At 37.1% G+C, this 19,686-nt stretch overlaps 1 protein-coding gene across 2 annotated transcripts in view; it reads left to right on the plus strand.

Annotated features, from left to right (window-relative positions):
- The first annotated feature begins 836 nt into the window (after positions 1 to 836).
- The window catches only part of Lrrc4c (leucine rich repeat containing 4C), a 1,191,813-nt gene continuing 1,172,963 nt past the window's right edge, over positions 837 to 19,686 (plus strand). For both annotated transcript variants that reach the window (XM_021194266.2, XM_029536201.1), the window contains exon 1: positions 837 to 1,642. The gene's annotated coding sequence lies outside the window, so the exon portion shown is untranslated. The remainder of the gene's footprint in view (positions 1,643 to 19,686) is intronic.

The following is a 19,686-nucleotide window of genomic DNA, read 5'->3' on the forward strand; positions in this document are numbered from 1 at the left end:
ATCCTTCATTTAGCAATATTGGACATATATGTACTTTCCTGTTTGGTACGAAAAGTGATACAATGTATTGTGATGACTGCTAGCTAATTTTTTTTAATGTCACTGTGCCACTCAAATATTTTCTACTATTTGATAATAATAAATATCAATAATAATAAATTAACATAAATCTGCAATGATAGATTTTAAATTCACATTTTAAGTGAATGAATGTTGGGTTTCAGAACTCATTGGATCCAGTATAGATAGATGACATGAACAAACTTTTTATATCCCCACAAATCCATGTATCCACTGTCCCATCAGCCAAATTCAAATACTTGTTGCCAGCTCTAAGATTTATAGGCTAAAGCTGGTTTTTGAAATTGCTTTGTATTTCCATTTAACAGCTAGGGCAGCAGCGTGTTAAAAAATCTGCCTTGGTCTTCTTGGAGCCTATTTATAAAGCTAATTTGTCTCCGTGAGCATTTTTTTTCTTCTCCACCCTTTTCAAATACCAGCTCTAGGCTTCTAAACCATTAACCCCCCTTCTTCATCCCAAGGAAAATACTGTCAGAGACAATGGATGCAGGACAGTGACGATTCTGGTGATATAGTCCTCTCCAGCAGAATGCAAGCCATCTCTCCTGCTGGCGGGAGATGGATTCGCTGCCCTCCCTGCAGACTCACAGGCACACACACACACACACACACACACACACACACACACACACACACACACCACGGAGCGCTGGGAAGTCCACATTTACTGTACTGCGTGCTGACTGCCTTGAGGAAACTGTAGCTAACCACCTTATTAGTATTCTTGCCTCCACAGTGTCTCACTTGCAGCATCAGAGCGCTGAGCAAAATGCAGTAGAGCAGGGACAGACACGGCTCTGGCAATCATCTCAATGCAGGCTGCTGAGTGTTGGGGGTGGGGGCATGCAGCGCATCAAGATTAATAACCTTGCCATAATCCGGGGCACCGTGCAAGCAGACACCTCTGCTGATTGACTCACTCCTGGCTTGATACATCTACCTTGGGGACACGAATCCGGAATCTAGTTTCCACCCCCAGCCCCCTGATTTTGGATGTTCTTTTGATTCTCCACAGACCTGGGAAGGTAACTGCAAGCCATACCATCTGCAGCTCACAGCACCTCTTGGAGGTTACTACTGACAGTTTTCATTACACAGGCTTCTGTGAGTGCTTATGTGTTTGTATGTGTCCCTGCGTGTGGGTGCCTGCTTCCTCGTAAAAGAGATTGTGTGAGTGTCCGTTCTGTGTGTGGGGATTTGTGAGACAACCAAAGGAGGTATACTGTACAAGAGGAGATCTCAACAGCGTGATAAAAATCTCCAGGCACCAGGGCTCACAATCTGTAGCCCCCCCTCCTCACACCGCCCCTTCTTTGCCCTACTCCCCCCCGGCTCCTTTCGTCTTTGATGAGTTTTTGGCTCACTTTTTGGCGGAGTCTCTTGGACATGTTCTGCTGTTGCTGGAGGATCAAATAAATGGAACCTTTGAAAGTTGATTATTTTTCTCTTATGTGACAAACACACACAGAGAGAGCGCGAAGAGGAAGGAAATTAGAGTGGTGTATGACAAGCTAGAGGATTTAAAATTTTCCTTGGTGAACTTTGAGGATCCACTGAGAAGGTAAGTCACCAGATTACTTAGCTCTGGTACCTTGTTTTCTTACAACGTTTGTTTGTTTTTTGTTTTTTTTTTTTCTGGGCTGTTTTCAGAAATCCATATGCAGTTCGTAAGCGCGCACTTCCAGATTGTAATGCAGAGAGGAACCAGTGTGTGGCATTCGGGGTTATTCTCATGTCAAGAAGGTTTTTTCCATCTGTATGGGCCCCTCTTACTATTTTATACCCCTCTTCTTGGTGTTTCCTTGGTGAATTCGAAGAACATAAAATCTGCATATTTGTGATAAAAATTAAAATCCAAGCATATTTCGAAATAAATCTCCTAAACTGGGGATTTGGTTGGGGGGGTGGTGGTGGTGGGAATCTTTCAGTTTAACTGCTCTCAGAAGCTCTGAGACAGAAGCAAACCTGAACCTACTCAGAGACTGCTATGAGAGGTCAGTGGGGGTGTAATTCAGACTTTTATGACAACTTCAAAGTTGACCCCTTGCAGATTTTCTTTCTTCCTTTCCTTTCCTTTCTTTTTCTTTTCTTTTCTTTTTTTAAGAACAGCTTCATGTGCTCTGGGAAGGGGTGGCTGTGCTTCCACAGCTTTAAACAGGAGCAAATGAGAACAAAGTGGGGATTGTTTTGTGTTTTCAGCCTAGCTTTTGGATTGACTTTTTTCCCTATTGCATCTCATTAACCCCCTTTGAACTCGGCTGTCCCCTTATTATGGACTAGTAGAGTCTGTCATTGTGGAACATCTTCTCACCCCATGCAGCCCCTAGAGAAGGGAGTGCGGTTGCAAATTGCTCATAACTGTGCAGTCTTGGCTGTAAAAGCAAGCAGCGTCAGAATTCATGTGACTTCAGTCAAACATCTTACCAAAGAAATCAGTCTCCTCCACGTTGCTTGGTGGGTCCCTGGGGCTTTAAATCTTTACCCCTCATTTCCTGAGAACTGAAATGCAGATAGCACTTTTCTTTTCTTTTTTTAAAAAATATTTATTGATTGACGTCAAGAAACGAAAATACTATTTCACTCTGACAACATCTGCATCTCTGTATTTGTGAATAATTTATGAATAAATTGGCATAGCAGGGAAAATAACCTATGTTTTTCCAAAATGCTGAAATCCCCAAGTGAAAGTGGCCAGAAGGTTAATCTTCCTGGTGAACATCAATGGTGGTGTGTCTGAAGCGGAGCGGTGATGTTCCCTGGGCTGTTAGCCAACTCTTAGAGCTGTTGTGATCATGTTCAATGTAGAGATGACAAGTATGCTAACTAGGGAGAGGAGGGCACACCTAGCTAATTCTTCCCGACTACTGAGGACTATATTTAACTACAAGATGCTAATTGCAGCATAGAAAACCTATTCAGACATGACTGATCTAGTCAAAGATTTATCAGTGCATCCAAGTTTGGAGATGTCAGATCTCATACTAGAAACACTGATATTTCGTCTTTCCTAAAAGGGGAATTACTAAAAGAGCAAACAAGCAAAATGTAGGTATGAGGTTTTCTAACGATCCTTACACAGGGATGTTGGAGGAGCAGAACTGCAGCTGTTAAGAGAAGTCCCCTGTCCCCAGCTGGCTCCGTGACTGCCACTCAACACAGTAACCTGATGGACACAATGTGGGACTATTTTGAGACGCAAGTCATGATATGCTCTTCTGGAAGGCTAGTTTTGACTTATGCATTTTTCCCCTGGACTTCAGCTCCTGTTTCATGATCAGCAAAAGAACAATTCCTTTGCTTTACTTTTTTATTTTCATTTTTCTTTAAGTGCCTGGAACATAAATAGACATCAATGTAATTTCTCTCTCTCTCTCTCTTTTTTTTTTTTTTACTTTTTTTTTCATTTTCTTGAGACAAGAATGAGCTAAAAATCACTAAACACAAAGTCAGGGATGGATACAAAAACAAGAAACATGAACTATAAGAAGAGAAAGACAAGGAAGCTGCAGATGTCACAGCAGGCCATCAAAGGTCTCCTCGACTCTGTGAGGATATGGATTAATCCTTTTGTTTTCAGCTGCCCACTTACCTGGGGATTCAGATAACAAGTCCTAAGTAGAGAAGGCAGGGTTTTAGGTCATCCACTTGATATTAGAACCACTTAGAAGTAAAGAGAGGCTCTTCATAAATGTCATTCTGTAAGTTGGCAAACTTATGCCTCTTTTCTTTGAGATTGCTTGGCTTTAACTGCCCCCTACCAATTCATATTTTCATGCAGTATGAATATGGACTTAGACTGGTGGTATTGGGAAATTAATTGCATAGATTGTCAACACTGAAAACGGAAGGATAGTGTTTTATCTTTTATATATTTGAGACTTCATAATTGTAATGAGTGACTCTCCTGGCAGCAGCAATACTTTCCTTATCAGTTCTTTCAGGTTAATAACAGTGGGGTACCAGCCAACCCAGAACATTATGACACCAGCTCATACAATGTGTAAAGCAAACCCTTTGAATCTCAAGGGCTCCAGATGCCATTTGCACATCTGCAACGTGACGTCTCTCTGTTTAGCTGAGGTGTAGCAATAGTAAACAGTTTATGATCACACTTGACTCCAGGACCCAAAGTGGACTTTCTTGAACCTGGCTTCTTGGTAGAGAGTGTTTTGAGGTTTAACAGTCTTAGTTTGCTACCTTATTGAATTCAGCAGCAAAGAAAGCAAGGAAAAAGGAGGAGTGCGAACTTCCATTTCCATAGGGATATAGTATGTCCGAGGAGCCCAGGAAGAGACTGATGTTCCTTCAAAGAGATTGACAAGGTTACTTTTATAGAATGAATCCATAAAGGGCTGCTTTGAATTTATTAGGGGAGAATAAGGGAACCTCCACCTCCTCCTCAGTTTAGTTCCAGTCACTGGGCAGGCCTTTCTCTGGCTCTTTGCTCAACTCAGCCAACCAGACCCAACCCTCTCCAGTGTGTTTCTATGGTTTTAAGACCCAAGACACTTAACACATGAATAGTTCCTTCCTTTTCAAAAAGACAAAGCTGACAGCTGGAAAGTTAGCTACTGAGATCCTTTAAAAGAAGCCAGGAAGATTATCCAGTAAGTTCAAGAAGAACTTTCTTTTGATTCTTTAGGTTCCCAAGGCTTTAACTTCTTTGGGTTTTTGGTTCTCTAGCCCTGGCAGTGAAGATAAACCAAGTGTCCTGCACTTGAAGTTTTGATTACTGCATCATTACCACAACTTAGAAAAACTTAATCTCTTAGGCTGATCCCAATAATGGTGATGGGAATCAGAACTTCAGTCTACGGAATGAAATTCAAAGTCTTGGGTCTTGGCATGAAGTAAGCATTATAGAGCACCAGATTCTTTGTATGCCCTTCATGTTGTTCCCTGCCACTTACAAAGAATTGCTCTGGGACCTCCATGATTACAAAAGAAAGGCTGATTAAGGTTATGTGAACTGGATGGGAACTTTGAAGTATGCAATAGACTAAATAAACCCACTCAGTCACCTGTATTGCACATGAGACTGATACACGTGTATGAGTATGTGCATGTAGGTGCATGTGTATTTATTCACGGATAGATTTTAAGTGATTAGTCAGGGTATGGGGGCCATAACACTTGACTCATAAAAAATAGAAAGCTGTGTAATGAAAATTGGTCTTATATTTAATAAGTTATTGAAAAATAAAGGAAGGAAGGAAGGAAGGAAGGAAGGAAGGAAGGAAGGAAGGAAGGAAGGAAGGAAAGAAAGAAAGAAAGAAAAAAAGAAAGAAAGAAAGAAAGAAGAAAGGAAGGAAGGAAGGAATATGAAAACAATAAAGGAAAGAAGATGGAAATATGTTAGGAAATATGAAAGAAAAAGGCAAAGAAGGACACTTGAACATTCTAACTTTCTTGGCAAGGCTACACAAATCATTACTGAGTTTGTAGGCTTCAAAAACTCTAGTCAATAATGTAACTCGAATTTTAATGACATTTGGAAACTGTATAAATAGGGTATTTATCTATAACAGGCAGGACATAATGAGGATAAGCGTTGTCATACTGGAATGCATTTATGAGACAGACTAGGGTTAAAAAGCAGAGATGAAGGCATTGATAACAGTATTAGTTTTGTAGCTGAACAAACTTAGGATAGATCATTTCTCAGAGCTTCAGTTTTCTATTCTATAAAACATGAAAAGGTAATCATAAAGACTTCTGTGATGAGCGAATAAAAGATGTATAAATAAAGTTAGTAAAACCTTTCATATGAAATTACATTGATGTTGACAGCCCACAAAGATTTTTTTCATCCATCTTAATCTCGTTTAAGGAAGAGAAAAACCAACCTAATTCAGGCTATGTTTAGAATTAGACAGAGGGCTAAAGTAGAAAATGTAACTTGAGAGTTAGGTAAAACTGAGAAATGAAGGTAAGTTTCTGTCGGTTTGCCTTAGAGTTTATTCAGACACTCTCAGAGCAGCTTAAGTGCCTTCCAGGTGCTGTCACACTCATGTTCACCATTTCAAAATGACACTGATTGTAAGAGAATCATGGGCATCCATCCATATGTGCTTACAGAAACAATTCAAATGTTAGCAAGTGGTGTTAACATCGCTTTTTCCTCTACTGTCTCTTTTTGTTCACAGACAATGTAAAGATATCTATTTACTTGTTAGCTATCTGGCAGATACTGGTACTATGGTTGCTGCTGTGAGAAGTACATTAGGTCTCTCCTCTTTTCTGTAGGCCGCAATTCCAGCATTTTGATGTGGCATGCTGCGGTCTGCTGGACTGCTTAGAATTTCGACTTGATAGTTAAACAGAATTAAGACTCCTCTTCCAGCATCTGACCCATATGGAGCTATGTCATTGTGGATGACCTTTATTTAGTTCAAGAACGTATTGCTAAAGATGTAAAAAGCCTTGTTCCTATTAATGTAGCTAGCTGAGCTGTCAGCGATGAGGCCAATTCTGCTTTGCTAACTCTGCACGGCTGGTACCACTTGACCCAGGTATTTCTGTTCTGCCTAGTCAGCCTTTCTCTGAACATGAAGAGAGCTGGGTTTTGCCCTTCAGTGTGTGGGCTCTAACTGTCTGCTAATGAATGGATGGGCTATGTTTCATGATTTGCATGGAAGAAATACCAAATCCAAACTCACAGCAGTTTAAATTCTTTTTATAAAATTCAGGTCTAGGGCAACAAAAGAGGGAAAAAAGATATCAATGAGTCGCAGTAACACACGCAGACACATACTGCATCTTTAAGAGCTACAATCTAGGGACAGGTCTCTGCACTGAACTAGAAAAATCCTCCCAATTATATACAGCACTTCATGTAGAGAACACACATAAAGCTGTTGCAATAAGTTACAATTATCACAAATAATCAATGGTCATATGCTGTGTGCCAGACAAGGGAAATCATGTACGACCTCTCTTAAAATATTAGTGAGTTTAGGGGTTGGATCAATAGATCAGCAGATCATACTATTTGCTGCTTTTTCACAGGACCAGTGTTTGACTTCCATCACTTATATGCTGGCTCATAATTGTTAGTAATCCAGTTACAGAGGGTGTGATGCCCTCTTCTGACCTCCTCTGGCAGTAGGCATGCACATGGAACACATACATGCATCTAGGCAAAATATTCATATACATAAAGTAAAGATAAATGAATTTTTAAAAAATGAGGGGGATAACTATTTTTCTCCTAAATAAACAAAAAAGAGAATAAATTTTGCCACACATACACACAATATCCTTTTTGTTTCTAATAGACCTGAAAAATTTTCTATTTGGACCAGTTAATTCCTGATACTGTATATCATTAATGTTATATTCTTATGGTATTTAGAAGATTCTAGAACTTTACGCAGGTGTCCATTCTTTTATTATTGCCCAAGTCTTATTAAGCCCAATGTTGGAATGGTTGGCCTCGGATGGTACATTACACTTCAGTTGAAAGTTTGGAAGCATTGGTGAAATGCATAGGCAGTATTACTATGTGTACCAACTTTTCAGTGATAAAACTTTCGGCATGTTGATTTTATATCTGTACTTCAGTACCTTGATTTGCAGAACTGTTGTAAAATAACTAATAAAACAGTACTTATGAAGCACAGAGAAGAGAGATTGAATAGAATTCATGCTCAGTAAACGTGATTCCATTATAATACTAATGACCCTTATTTACTTATAATCATCACTAATATTCTAAGATATTGTAATATCTTAGAATTTTAGTTTACATAACTATCTTGGTACTTTGAAGGAAATATAGCTAAATGATAGGAATGAAGAAAATACTGGATATTTTTGTCTTTCTGAGACATAATACAAAGGATAGGAAGAAAATTCTGATTCTAGAATGCAATTACCAGCTTGGGTATAAAAAGGAGGGAAAAAAAAATCACATTTTAGAAACTTCTGCATTTGTGTATATGTGTGTACTCCTGTCTGTATGGATGCACAAGCATGCATCCATGAGTACCTGTGTAAATTAGAACAGCCTTGAGTCTCACTCTCAGGGGCAGTTAAACTTTTTTTATTCAAAGTCTTTTTATGCCCTGATGCTCACCAAGTACTTGAGACTGACTGGCCAGAAAACCTCAGATTCTCTCCTTTTTGCCTTCCCCTAACATTTAGATAGGTTTTATAGAGTGAGTTCAGAACTGCATGCCTTACAGGGCAAGCACTTTATCCTACCAACTGAGCCATCTTTTTATCTGTAGACATTTTCTAGTTAAAGACAACAGGCAGCAGCCCTCTTTTGATTCACTGTGCCAAAGAAAACAATAAAAATTCATTTTTATTTTCTCATCACTGAAAAAATATACATATGAGTATAATGAAAATATTCTATTACATTTCCATGTCATTGTCTTAATTATATCTTTATATGTATATAGGAATGTATATGTGTGAGATAACTTAGTCTTTTAATGCTTTGTAGTAAACTACCCAGTGATGACAAGTTTCACTCTTTTATACAAGACTATATATGTAAGTATGTATGTACATACGTATGTATGTATATCTATCTATCTATCTATCCATCTACCATCTATGTATATATTTATCATCTTTTTTCTTTCTATTATACTATCATCTTTTTAATCTATCATCTGTAATTTTTCTTCTACCCATCATTCTATCATCTATCTTTATATCTACCTATCTATCTATCTATCTGTGCATGAATTATATTTCAGGTCAAAGAAGCAATAATTTTCAGGGCATGTTTATCAACATTTCCTTAAAAATAAATCTAGTGACCACACATATTAAGAATCCTGTAGACAATCAATATAGAAGATATGATAAACTTAAAAAAATAACATCAAGACAACATTTTGAATAAAAGAAAAATATGAAGGATAAATATTTTGAATAAATATTCTGATAAAAGAAAATCTTGTGCTGCAATCCTAGTAGCAAGCAAATGGATTTTCTGATTTATTTTGCATGGTGAAGTTATAGGTCATGATGATAAACAATCTGGATTAAAGATTTAGATAATAGCTGAACTCAGTGCTTCCTTATATAAAGGAAAAGCGTGTTTAAATGGTTTGGTTCAGATCTTTCATCTACCAAAGAATCGGGGCTATCAGGAAGTAGTAAGCATTGTGTTTGTAAATCTATTTTGATCCCAGTGCCAAAAGGAACATATGAAAATATGTTTGAAATGTTTTCATGTCCACCTGGCTACAAGAACTTTCCTGAAATAAGGTCTGTCCAGCATAGGAACAGAGAAGCTCTTCATATTTTCTTCTGATGGATGCTACCTCCATCATTCTTTTACATCTTCCTTGTCTTCTTGTTCCACCTTGCTTCCCTTCCTTATTATGTCTTTGTAGCTCTAAGTCTGACCTCAATTTCTATCATTGTTATCAGCCTATCTACATTTAATTCTCCTACTTCAACAACAGTCTGCAACAAGTAATTATGTTTCACATATCTGGGATGTTATCTGGGATGCTTCCTATGATATTCATTTAATAGGCAACCATTTATTTAAAAATCATATATTACAAATCAAGTTCCTAGCCGGGCGGTGGTGGTGCACACCTTTAATCCTAGCACTTGGGAAGCAGAGGCAGGCAGATTTCTGAGTTCAAGGCCAGCTTTGTCTACAAAGTGAGTTCCAGAACAGCCAGGGCCATACAGAGAAACCCTGTCTCAAAAAAGAAAAAAAAAAAAAAAAAAAAAAAAAAAAAAAAATCAACTTCTGATATTTAAATTCCATAACTGAATTCCATCTCAGAAATCATAGGTGAGATCATTTTACATAAGTAAATCAACACTTTCAATGAGTATTTTTAATGAGAATAGTCTATTCTTCATTTGTGATCATTTTGTTAGTGCTGTCTACTCTGTACTTGTTGAAGATAGATATGTAGTTTAATGCTCTGCATATAGAACACCAAATATAGGCAATATAAATTCCCCCTAAAAATATATTGTTTTAATTTTGCCATTACATTGATAAAGTTAACATGTTAGCCAAAGTAAGTCAAAGTTTTGTAGAAGCAAAACTGAGGAATCCGCGCTTGGAGATGTTTAAGCACAGAAGGACAGCTTGTTATTAGTACTAAATCGTTCAATAGTGAAGAAAGTGAAGAAATGTTTTGAATTCTGTGGAGTGCTTTAAAAAAAAAAAAAGAGTCCTCAAGATAAGCATGGTGAGTCTGTAACAATGTTATGATAGTACCTATATACTACGAGCTCCACTGCCATGCAAAGAGGGACAACTTTATTCTGGAGGCGCTAACAGAAAAAACTAAGATTCATTCAACTTGTGATTTGCCTAAAGAAATGGATCATTACTAACTGCAAACATCTGTGTCATTGCATCTGGCCACACAGTCCAGGTGTCCAACTCTTTCAATTTGAAACTTTACTTGGTCTGAAACAAAGTTTAGCACTATTATCTAGTTTCCACTCTACTTCTCTTTTACATTTACTGATGCCATTTTGGATAACTTTTTTTCCTGAATTGATGGGAATTTTTTCTGCATAAAATTATTTTTCAAAACTTCCTCTTTTTAATATTGTAAAATGAGAAATTACAAATAAAGGTATATGGAAACACCCATCTAGTTTCTTTGTCTTCTCTTCCTGCTTACAATTTGCTTATGTCCTGTTGTTTCTGGAAAGGGTTCTAGTGTCTTGAACTGATTGTTAACCATCATCATCTGATGTCATGTTCCTGAGGAAAGCATACTTTACCCTACATCGCTTAGAATGGAATAACCTTTACTAAAGTTGGAATAGCTGATTGAAGGCTAGTCCCTGACCTTTCTGTCTTTGGCATGACACTTTGGCTTAGGTTTTGAAAGAAATTACAAGTTTCTTTTCCAATTAAGCTGGAGGCATGGCAATCGAACAATGAAAAAAATTGCAAATGAGTTAAATTCTTTACAGGGTGACCTGATGTTTGAGGTAGGGTCTGGATTCAAGGTCAACATCTTGGAAAAACAGAGGAAAAGCTTTTTGAAAAGAGGGCAGTACCTATTGTATAATACCACTAACTTGAAAAACTGAATGAGGTTTATTTCTACTACCAAATAATTCTTAATCAGATATAATCTTTGGCCATTGCTGTCTGTGTTAGTGGAAACGCTAATACTGAGTTTCAAAAACAGGAAGAGTAGAGAGTTAATTTCTTCCTGTGCCCATGCTCAGGACTAATTTCAGGAAGATTTTCCATTCTAATCAACCTCTGTAATCATTGGTAAATTGTACATCCAGAATCAGAAGAAACCTCACTCTACCTCTGTTATTTTCCCCATATCTCCTTCCAAGCACACCTTCCATCTGCCCCACTTACTCAGAAGACCAGCTTTCCCCCTAGTTATCATATCAGGATTTCTTAGAGTTTCAGTTTTCTGCTCAGCTTCAACCTTCCAAAATTAGCCTCAAGTTCACTTTCTCATTTGGAGGTGTCATTGAACCTTTCCCAATCTACCTCAGAGATTACAGTCTTCAATGTGTACACTCCGGGTTTTAAGACCATCACACAGGCAGCTCTGACTTGGCTGGAAACAGCTCGCAAGGCTGGTCCTTCAGCTGTAACAGTGATTTTTTTGCTTCAAGACTACCAAGTCTTCCATGTCCAGCGTTTGACCACTGCCTCAATGTGCTGTTAGTAAAGATAAACATCCTTCAGAAGCAACATTGTTTTATCTGCCCAATCACAATCCTAACAACTGCCATATAATCTGTATTTCTCATTTATCTACAACTTCATATTTACTTCCAAATTTATTCTTTTTGGAAAAATATGAAATATATATATATATATATATATATATATATATATATATGTTTAAAAATTGAAAGATAGAGATAGTAAATGAATGTCAAAAATCTTGGAGCATGTGTCTGGATAAATTACATACCTGTAGTAGGAAATATATTTAAAATGTTCTTTTCTAGGTCATTTAAAATATTAAACAATTTCCTTCTTAAGGAGGTATGTGTGTGCTTGTGTGTTTCAATATATCTTTAAACACTGCATAAACTCTAAAGTTCTATGCAAAGGATGATTTTGTTATGTTTTAATCTGAAATTATTTTTGAATTATATCACATATATTTGTGTAGCCCAGTAAAACAAACAGCTGATTAAGGGACAATCATTTCCCCTATTTTAAATCACAAATATTGTGGTTGATTATGAAATAGAGCTCCAGAAACAGATGTGTGCAGCAGCGTTGTTTGTGTGTCTGGTGAGGTACAGTAGAACCTGGCTAAATTACACTAATGAGCTAGCGACCCATTACAAATCATCACATTTGCCCAATTAATGTTGGAGCAACATAGAGAAAAAAGATTATTATGCAAGTCAGCTGATAAAAAGGGAAGAAAAATCTTAAAATAAATTTAAAAGACATGAGCCATGAACACACAGAGATATACATGCCTGAACACATAAATACACATGCAGTATGATGCAGTGTCAAGTTTTATTTTACCCTGTTAGGGTTGTTCTAGCATCACAAGGATATCAGAAAGTACTGCCTTGACGGATCCTGTCTGTTATTATGCTCTCAGCAATTGCTCTGTTTATAGTCTCAGGAAGCCCTAGTCCTTTTGTTGTTTCTGTTGATGTTGGTGGTGGTGGAGGTGGTGGCTTTTGAGACAGGGTTCCTCTGTGTAGTCTTCACTGTTTTGGAACTTGCAGTGTAGCCTTGACCTCATAGAGATCTACATACTTCTATCTCCAGAGTACTGAGATGAAAGGTGTGTGCCACTACCAAGCAGGAAGAACTACTCTTATCTCACACATTTACTTGGAAAACTTTGTTTGCACACACACACACACGCACACACACACACACACACACACACACACACACACACACAGTGAGAAAGAGAAAAAGAGGAGGGATAATTATTTTTCCAATTCCTTGAGATTCTAAAATTTCTTTCTTTTTTTGGAAATCAAAGGACAATAGTGCATTTCTGATAATTATGTATGGATTGTTTTCAAATATTGAGTATTAATAACCATTTGGAGCAGGATTGGAGAAGATATTCTTATCTCAAATGTGGTTATAGTCTCTTAGACATAGATTACATAGTCAAGACATTACTTTTATACTTTAGGTTAAAATTATACCTCCAAAATTATATCTAGATCCCCTACAAAATTAATGTATAGTTTACACTTTCTGATTTTTTTCTTCCTTTCTCATTGTCATTAGATTGGTCGCATGATCAACCATTTTCCCCCTTTGCTCCATGATTTCAAAATGTCTTTGCATTTTATTTTTAACCTATATAACCCACTGGTTAACTTGAAAGCAAATGATCCTTCTAGAACTACCATCTTCTTGCCAAGGATGTCTTATCTGGGTTGTCTTCTAGCTTCTAGCTTTGTTACATTCCATTTGAAAATTATTTTGTATATTTGCTAATGGCCTTATATTGTACTCTCTACAACTACATAATGGAAGATCTAAAAGAACAAAGTACATCCCCCTTCAGTATTTAGTCACTCCTTGCTATGTAATAGATTGACTATGTATGTATTTTGAATTGCTCAATAAGTTCGTTGATCTGAAAATCAAATAAGAAATTTATTCTTGGCATCATTTAATATGAAATACCAAGCATTTTATTTGTAAGAAGTCTGTTTTCCTTCCTTCCTTCCTTCCTTCCTTCCTTCCTTCCTTCCTTCCTTCCTTCCTTCCTTCCTCCCTCCCTCCCTCCCTGCCCTCCCTCCCTCTCTTTCTTTTTCTTTCTTTCTTTCTTTCTTTCTTTCTTTCTTTCTTTCTTTCTTTCTTTCTTTCTTTCTTTCTTTCTTCATAGAGTTCTTCTATGTCTCACAAGAGTGTGAACTTGCATAAAACAACTTCAATGTACTATGGTCTTTCACTCCTAGATCTAACATGATCTCTATCATACTTACAAACAAATCAATGAATTCTTTTTTCTAAAAATGTCATGAATAGACAGTCTCAGACACAAGTTCATTGATTATGAAGCATTCATCATAGAAATGAAGAGATTGTGTAGCCTTCAAAGGGTCAGAGAGGAGGGAATTGTCAAAAGGCTGGCAGACTGTGACTGTATGAATTTGCCTTTATTTGACCTTTAACCTCTCCAGTGAATCCCCACAGACAGTTCTGCACTGAAGGTGAGTGCCTGTAAGACTACATGTCTGTGAGAAGATAGAAAGAAAAAAATGACAAGATAACATTGCAAACAATAAATGGGAATTTTAGATGACCTAAACCATACAGCTAGTTAATTTGAGCCTTATATTTTCCAATAAGTTTGACCTCTTAACATTTTTATTACATTGGAAGAGGTAAAGGAAGGGTAGAGTTTGTTGTCCTGTACTATCAAATCTAAGCTTTAATGATTGTCCATTGCTAGAGACTAATCTGGAATGGCATTTGTGTCAGCTGTGAACTGTATTTAGAAACAGTACTCCACCTCCCCACCCCCAATCCAGTGGAAAGATTGGAAAGGATTGAATATTTGGGGTCAGAGGGAAGAGATTACTTGGCAAGATTTTCAGATGCACAGTTACTTTTATCTGTTCACATATCATCAGGTTTGGGGATTTATCAGATTCATTGGGTTGTCAAATAGAAAGGCATTATAGGAAAGGTATTTGTGATTAGATCTTCCGTCGCTTAAACACTGCACATTGAAACCACATTTCAAAGATACTAATGCTTGGAAGTCTTAAAGTATGAGGAGCGTTTTCTACTCCACTTATGGGAAACACTGGAAGAGATCGTTTGGAGCTGGGTTGTGCTATGCATGGGAAAGTGATTTGAAGAAGTAGAATTTTATAGCCTGCATCCCACTGGCTCAGCTTCAGAAGTAGAAGCTAGTGTTATAAAATAGGCTCTCCTTGATGATTATGGCCACATATAAGATTTCTGTACAGCAGGCACTGAAAGCTGGTGACTCATTTCTGTAAAAAATTTTCTGCTTTTTTAAACCAAGTTCTGAGACCTTATTGCTGCTATGAGACTTTGCCGAGTTGAATTTCTTTAACCATGCTGCTTCTCCATGGATGGGTGTATGTCTTTCTGAAGAAGTTCTGACAACTTAAAATTGAGATAAGCTGCAGAACAACTAAAAGGATAAAAATTACGTCATTGCCAGGAGTGGTGCTGATTAAAAACAGGAAGGATTACTTGGGGTTGGTTTCAGCCTTTTAGCTGTCTTTCAAAAAAAAGTCAGCATCTGGCACGGATTAAGAAGGGTTCAAAATGAAGTTTGTGGAGCTCCTGACCTTTTTAATAACAATTTTCTTCCCTGATTCTTTTTTGATTTAACAGTAAATTCTAGTATGTTTGTATGTTTATTTGTTTTCCTGAACGATTTTAAAGTAATAGGAAATGCAGACAAGCTAAAAGAACTATAATAAAAAGAAATATACAACGGGGCCTCCCTATCTTGGGTTCTTTAAAATTATGTATGTATATCTTACACAATTGCCATGAAAAGCATCTAATATACTTCAAAAATCAAAGGCAACCATATAGCCAAAGGAATAAGTTCTTGTTGGGTCTCATAGTTCTGTAAAATGTCTCATACTAATTTTTCTTTCTTTCAAATGTTATGCAAAGAATAATATTTGAAGAATTTTGGAAGTCTTCTGTGAAACAACTATGTTTACTTTGATCCAATTCAATGTTTTTCAAATTTATTCAACTATGGAAGACTCTTTTATGGAACATTAGTTAACATTTAGCAAATTAATACTGTCCCATGAAAGCTATGTGTAAACAGTGACTTAAATAAAAGTTGTACTGTGGATGGGATCATGCTTACTAGCCAATACTCATATACGCGAGTGTATAAAAATGAAATCTTGCTTCATGACAGAAGTCTCTGAGGAATATAGGTTTCGGATATTTACTCATCTTAAATAAGGCATGAAAACCATGCACCTATATTCTATAATCACCGTTGAATTACAGACTCAAGTTGGAAAACCAAACTCTTATCATGCTCTTAGAGGTCAGCTCACTCTCTTTAATAATGGGATACGTGACCATTTGTGCATGGTAGCAGCATTCACATTTTCATAAAATACGATGATTATAGGGAGACGTTGATATTGTTCAAATATACATGTTTTCTTGCATGTACAACAAACAGTATGCAAATATATTATATTAGGTCAAAACATTTTTTTTTTAGTTCTATATATGCTCCATTACTTTTAGTAATTGACATTGCACTAAGGGGCAGCATCAATAGCTGAGTCTGAATGAACATCCAAGAACACAAACCTTGTGGACTTTTAGTTTCCAGAGTCTTTTCAGACACTGGCGGCTCTCCTGGAGGACCAGGTAGCCTCTGCATTGCTGAGAGTGACTGAGAGGATCCAATGATTTATAACATGCAGGATAACCAGGAAATGCATTCAGATACTGCTTCTTTTCCTAACACCTCAGCCTCAAAACAAAACAAAACAAAACAAAGAGCAGGCAAGAATAGAAAGAGTATTCTTAGCTGAGCCAGCATGATATGAATGCTGCATTAGCAGCTGCTCACTGAGCCGCAGCTGAGCAGATCTGCAGTCTTCAAGCTGCCCCACATCCTTCCTTTAATACCGACTGCAGAAATTCCCTTGTGTCCTTTCCAAGCAGGAAGTCTAACTTCCTCAGGATGAATGATCTTTCCAATCTCCTTAGAATAGGAACAAGTAGGACATAGATGGTAAGAATGCCTTTCGGCCCATCAGAATAATATGTCTTATATTTATATAACTCATGATCATGGAGTCCTCCCCTATGTTATATATATCATACTTAAAATCAGAGGTTGTCTTACATAAATGTAGGAGGCAGTGAAGATCTTTAGTCTCATTGATTTCCTTTGAAAGTAAAATTCTCAGAAAAGTCTATTAAACTGACTTCCATGCCTTATGCATTTTCTCTATTCCCAACAGTAGTCGAATTCTTCAGGTAAGAGATCCCCAATAAGTGAGCAGATTGATGAGATATTCTATAACAATAACTTGCGAGTCTGATGTGCTTACTGAGAAATCTGGGATCAGAGAAGAGGCTTGTGAATGTACAGTTATAGGACAAGACCAAAGACAGTCACAGGCCCATGGATTGTTATTGAATAACCATGGTGGATCTATGATAACCCATGCAGAGAAACTCTCTTAAATGCCATTCATCAGCCATTTATTTAGTACATTCAATGACAAGGATAACACATGGAATGGATCTGCTTTTAACTGAGGATCTAAACATGTAGAATTATGGGATACTAAGAAAAAACTAAAAAAAAAAAAAAAACACATAAAAGTCAGATTTAGAATTCAAATTATTTTTCTTCTTTCAGAATCAGTGGTTTTAATCTAAACCTATCATGGAAATTACACAGAAATCAGAGTGACAGCATTTAAAAAGAGAAAAAAAGAAAGTTACACATGATTGAGGGTAGTATTTCCCCCAAAACTTGTACTTCAAATTATAAAATAATACATGGATATAGAACTCATAATTAAAAAATTTATATTAAATAATTCCAGGGCATAATTTCCCAAATTCACTGATTTTCATAACATTTACTTTCTACCTTTTGTTACTCTCTAAACATTTACCTTAATGCCTTCATTGAGATATTGTGGCATTATTTGGTCATATCAGGATATTTATTATTGGTATTATTAAAGTATCAGGATATATATTGGAGAGTTGGAGATACAATGTAACCATTCCTTCAGCCACTTATATAACATCCTAAGAAACAGCTAATATGTCCTACTATTTATGAAATATCCAGGTGTCAGGCATTGAGCAGGACACAGAATACTAAGATGTTTTGAAGTACATCACGCAGATAATAGGGTTTGTTATTTACCCCTCCTCCATCACAGAGACTATAAAGGTCTCCATACTGGATTTGCTTTCGGTATTTTGGAATGAGATTGTAAGGCAGCAAAAGGATTTCATTTTAAACCTCATCTGCATAACATTGGCCATGGGGACAGCATTTTACAAGGGATGGAGAAGAGTGTATCTGTTTGTGTGCATGTGTTTGGGTAGAGATAGGATGAGTACACGTGTGTCTTCAGTGTGTATTTCCCCCACGTTTTCTTTGCTTTTATCTTTATTTCTTTGTCTATTTTGTAAACTGTTTTTAAAAATTGTTTTAGGATAGCTCCCAAGCCATGCGTTTTCTTGGAACTTTGATGTAACAGTCCCATTTTATTAATTAAAAGTCAGGTCATGTCTGATGTTGCTACAGCTCTATGAAATTGGCACCCCCGTTATGATGCCATTCTTTTTCTTTTCTTAAAAAACAAACAAACATGGATTTCTGATTTCTATGTTGCCGAGAATGACATACAACTCCTGGGACCCAGCTATTTCCCTCCTTAAGCCTAAGCCCCCAGAGTAAGTGAGACTATAAGTGTATACTGCTATGCCCTGCTTAAAAAAAATGTTGCTTTAAATATTCCATCAAGTGTTTCTCTGTCTCACTCCTGTCACCAGTTTCAATCCACAGTGTGAATAACTGTCCTGATTGGTTTTTGTCAATTTGACACACATTCACACATTCCTGGGAAGAGGAAATCTTAACTGAGAAAATGCCTCCATAAGACTGGCCTGTAGTCAAGTCTGCAGGGCATTTTCTTCATTAATATTTGATGGGGAAGAGTCTAGCCATTTGTATGCCTTGCCACTCCTGGGCAAGTAGTCCTGAGTTGTATAAGAAAACCATCCGAGCAAGCTATGAGGAGCAAGTTAGCAAGCAGCATTCCTTTAGAGCCTATGCTTTCATTCCTGCCCCCAGGTTACTCCCTGAGTTCCGTAGCTGATGCACCTGTCTCACCAGACAAGTTGATTTGTTCAATGTGTTCTATCACAATAGAAAACTAACTAGGAGACCTAGTAGAACAATACACGATGCCACCTTTTAAGGAATTGTTATTGAAAACCATATACTAAAGTTTTTATGCTTAATGTTGTCATTTATGAAAGGAGAAATTTTGAAGAGGAGTCCTTGTGGCAGTGGTCAGCACTTCAGATTGCCTTCTTTTCAATATATCAAAAATACTGAAAACATACCTAATATAACTTCTTAACATTATTTAAAAATGATTATTTACTGTTTTTTCCATCCTAAAGTTTGACAACTGCCTGAACAGAAGAGTCATATCACTTAATCATAATAGATCATTTCAACCCATCTATTCTCACTGGGTACCACTTCATGGACTAGGGCCTCTGTGGAAAGGACTTCTCTTCTGTATTTTTTTTTATATAATGTTCTCCTGAAGCTGACCACTAGATGTCTCTGTGATCACATGCTAGGCCAAATCAGACACATGGTCTACCACTTCAGTGAAGATGAACCTCACTGCAATCCCCAAACCCCAGATACTATCGCTACAATAAGCCTTCTCAACAATAACTTAAGGAGTTGGCTCTAGACACGCTGTTTGACTATGTCTATATGATTGTGCAACTTAATATAAACACTTAGGTCCATCCATACCCAGGAGAATCTGTGAGTATGAAAGTTCCATTTCAATTGGTCTTGTACAAGTGAATATGCATATACTACACACACACACACACACACACACACACACACACACACACACACA

This window comes from Mus pahari, chromosome 3 (genome assembly GCF_900095145.1).
Source record: "Mus pahari chromosome 3, PAHARI_EIJ_v1.1, whole genome shotgun sequence".
In the NCBI taxonomy this organism is placed as follows: Eukaryota; Metazoa; Chordata; class Mammalia; order Rodentia; family Muridae; genus Mus; species Mus pahari.